Below are 4,101 nucleotides of genomic sequence, written 5' to 3' on the forward strand. Positions count from 1 at the left end.
CTTCCTGCGGCCATGTCCGGAGGCACCAACGTCGCGGTGTTGCTCGTCAAGCATGGCCTAGGAAGGTCGTGGCGCCGGTGTCGGTTGGGGCGTCCAGGAGGTTGCCGCGCCGCCCGTGGGCAGCACGGCCCCGCCCCCGGGGCCAGCGACACGCGTCTCGTCGTCTCGGGCATGCACGGTGCCGCTCGCCTGGCTCCGATTGCCAGAGTGTCATGGATGCTCACGGGCCATGTCTCTGCCACCATCCGCGACCACTCCGTCGTCCGCCCGCACTGGGACGGGTGGTTTGGCCCCAGACGAGCCGATCACTGTGATCGCCTTCTTCTTGGGAGCCATCGCGACGAAGGAGTCGATGAGTTGGCTTCAAAACCGTATTTTCGCAGCCTCAGGGCCCCCTACCTGGCATGCCAAAGATGTCGGGGTTCTGGAACGACACCTATGGGATCCCTCGTTGGAATCCCTTCTATGGTTGCGGGGCGTGGGACTACTCAAAGAGCGTGTCTAGAAGATCAACTCGGTGGGATTTTTACCCAGGTTCGGGCCACAAGCGATGCATAAAACCCTAGTCCTACTTTGTGTGTATTTAGTGTTCTTGAGCTCCTAAACTAGCTGCGGTGCATGCCCAGTCCAAAGAGTCCGAATCCTTCCTCAATACGCCTCGGGCCTCCTTTTATATGTCAAAGGGGTCGCCACAATGGCACATAGGAGGTCGAAAGTATGTAAAGTGTACAAGTTTATCTCCTGATATCCTAGGACAAACGCATTTAATGCACCGTCTATGTGTTCTCTTGCTTTATCGAGGACGGTAGAGAAGCTCATCCCATCCATAGTTGCCTCGCCTTGCTTCGACGCGCGTCAAGGTGACGAGGCATGCAACGCCACGCTGGCTGGCTGATGAGCTGGTGCGGTGGCAGGGTCTTCAGGAAGATCTGCATGCCACCACGCAGGTGCTTGGCTGGTTGGCCTAGAAGCTGCATGCTGCCACGCAAGTGCATGCCTACTTGGTAGGCTGGTCGCCTCGTCGAAGCGAGCGCGGGTCATCGAAGCATTGGTAAGTGCAGGCCTGGCCTCGGCCCTACAGCGTCCCCGGCAAGGATCTTGCCGGGGGTCTTCGTCTTCTGGTGCTCATCTAGGTTTGTAGGCCTTTAGTTTTCACCAAGATCCGCATGGCACCATGCAGGCGCTCCCGAGCCTTGGTCTTGAAGTTGTCGATGGCGTCATAACTCTCAGGCTCAAGGATGGCGATCTTGCTGGTGTTGGGCAGGTTGCCCCGGCAAGGCTCTCGCCGGGGCCATGCACGCCGTCCCAGCAAGGCTCTTGCCGGGGGAAGCCCATCTTGTCCGTTTGCTCTTTATGCTCCTGGCATGGGTGCTGCCTCGGCAGCCTTGTGTCTTTGCTTCCTCTGCCCTGCCGAGCCCAGCCACAGGTGTGGCTACGACTGCCCGTGCACAAGTAAAGGGGTACAGAAGGGCCTCTACTTTTGTACACCGACACATGGCAAAAAAGTCTGTGAAGTATTTTTGTCCTGGATGACATAAATAAATTATTGCATAGTTTGCATTAGAAATTACCTCACAAATATACATGTATGTAATATTTTTGGTCATATCCAAGGTAGTCATGTCCTCATGAGGAATCATCATCTTCATAAAGTAACAAGTAAACTTGGCCATCCATGCACCGACTGTAGCTTGCTTGCTAATTTTCACCTATGTCACAAATAAGACAATCATGTTCAAACTGAAGGTGAAAGCAGTACACATTCAGTTTCTTATTTAATTTAGTATACTGATAAAATCTCTATCAAGAAGCAGACCAACTGCTAGAAATAAACTAGCATGGAACGAAATCAGTGCCACAAAACTATATAGACATGCATGCTTCGGCCTTGCAGATGATGACTGGGATATGAAAAAAAGATAGAAAAATGCATTGAAAGCTTGGACCTGTAATGTAGAAGATTACCCCCTTGATCTACCAACGGAAAATACACGTAAGCGTCAGCCAAATGCAATCACAGTCAAGTATGATTTCTTTAATCTATTTAGGGTGTTTTTCACGTACTGTGCAAGTAGCAGGGGGCTGTTCTTCAGTAACAACATCTTATTAGCTTCGGATGACGCCCATTGACACTATACTGCTAATTTAAGTTAAATTGTGATCCTAATATTCAGGTAAAAAATCACATGGAAAGCTCAAACTGAACCGGGATTATCGATCTGCATATTATAACCTACAAATGTTACCTTGACAATGCAGATAGTCTGGAGGCTAACTTAAGACATTTCATGACATCAAACAATTACAGGTTGCGGTTTTAAACAGAAATACATGATTTACCATTGCATACTACTACGATTATAAAGGTGCACTATGTTTTCTAACAAATGAAAAGACAACTATTCTTACCGTCTAAAATTATAATTCAATTCTTTGTCGATAAGAAAGCAACCATCATTGTGGATACCTTTATATGCTTCTAGTGATCCTGCATGTGAGCATATGCTAATAGTCCTTCCATCGTCACTGTCTTGCTGGAATCCCTCTTGAAGGTCTCACTTGTCATCTCCATCGTCACTGTCTTGCTGGAATCACATCCTCTATCTGCAAATGAAAATAATAGCAACATCAAATCCCTCTTGAAGGTCTCACCCTGGACCTTCCCCCTGTTGATCTGCGCAGGCATGGCATTCCATTAACCAAGCAAACTCAACAATCCACACCGTGCATATAATATCTCAAGTAAACTTCTTCAGGAAATTCACAGCACACTTCAACCCACTTGATTTATACATATGAACTTGACGGGATATGAGAATTTACACACAACAATTCATGGTTAATGTGGAACTAAAGCGACAAATTGAGACAATCAAAATCTTACCTTAATGAATAAGTCAGGTAAGGAGGAGACTTCAGGGGCAACCACTTGTGTACTCTGAACAACAGAATGACCATATTCATTAAATATCACATTCAGCACACCCTCAAATCAACTGATGTAGATTATTGGTCTAATCTGCAAAAAGAAAAGCTAACATGGGCTCTTCTCCTTGTGCAGATGTGTATTGAATTGGAAGGTTAACTTGCCTAAAGTTCTGCCCAGCGATAGCAGGCATAGCTAATCAAAAGAGGGGAGCAGCAGGAAGGAAGAAGGAACCTGCGGACGTGTGGGTTGTACAGAGCCATCTCTGGCCCAACGCGGTGTGAACGGTGACTAGTTGTTCCTTCCAGTGACCCTCTCCCGTCCGCCGCCGCACATCCCTCTCCTCTTTCCTCTCTATTTCTCCCTCCTCTCCTTCCTTCTCTCTCTCCCTCTCATCTTCTCTCTCTCCTATAGATCAAATCGAGCGCCACCGCCACCGTCGTTGCCGTTTCACTGCAGGTCACCGCCGCCATCGGAGAAGCTCACCTCCCTGCCCGCACGAGATGAGGAGGGGTGGGAAGCAATGGCGTAGGAGAGGAGAGGCCAGCGCTGCCGGATGCCCTGCTTGGGAGCCGCCTTGTCTCTCAATACGGGGCGCGCTCCATGGCCACCCCATCATGCCGAGCTTTCCTAGGAGGCGACTGAGGTGGGAGGAGGAGGAGGAGGAGGCGGCGGTGACTGAGGTGGGAGGAGGAGGGGGCACCGGCTAGGGTTGTGAGGAAGGACGTGAGGAGGAAAGGAGGAGGAGGGGGTCGGGCGTGGGAGGAGGAGGGGCGTGGGAGGACGTGGGGTCATTTCTTTTTCTTTCACTGCTGCTTTTTCGCTCGCTGCCGCCCGAGTCTTAGGACTATTCACAGTTGAGTGGATGTCGCGGTTGTGACTACCAACCTGCTCATCCTTTATAAGTTCAATTAATGGGTTGTGTCAAGGTTATTTTATCAACCACTGGGTTGCTGATCTACAATACGGTTTTATTCTTACAACAATTAATGTGGACTTGATTCCCTGTAATAGGTTGAGAGGCTTCTGCTCTCATGATTTACTATGATTAGTTTGGTTGGTGCCATGCTCCTCATGGTTTCTTTGAATTGTTTGCTAGGTGCTCAATGAAAAATCCCAAATTAGCAAATATGTTGTTCTTTTGTACAAGGGTTGCAGATGGAATTGGAGGAGAA

General features: G+C 49.1%; 1 long non-coding RNA gene across 1 annotated transcript; it reads right to left on the minus strand.

The window, feature by feature from the left end:
* Positions 1–320: 320 nt before the first annotated feature.
* LOC147959500 (uncharacterized) lies at positions 321–3,717 on the minus strand. Its single transcript, XR_015610995.1, has 4 exons — positions 3,161–3,717; positions 2,885–2,938; positions 2,468–2,604; positions 321–1,709 (listed from the first exon to the last, which is right to left on the minus strand). It is a non-coding gene; the product is annotated as an uncharacterized LOC147959500 (long non-coding RNA).
* Positions 3,718–4,101: the final 384 nt, after the last annotated feature.

This window comes from Triticum urartu, chromosome 7A (assembly GCF_056163025.1).
Source record: "Triticum urartu cultivar PI428250 chromosome 7A, HENAU_Tu73, whole genome shotgun sequence".
In the NCBI taxonomy this organism is placed as follows: Eukaryota; Viridiplantae; Streptophyta; class Magnoliopsida; order Poales; family Poaceae; genus Triticum; species Triticum urartu.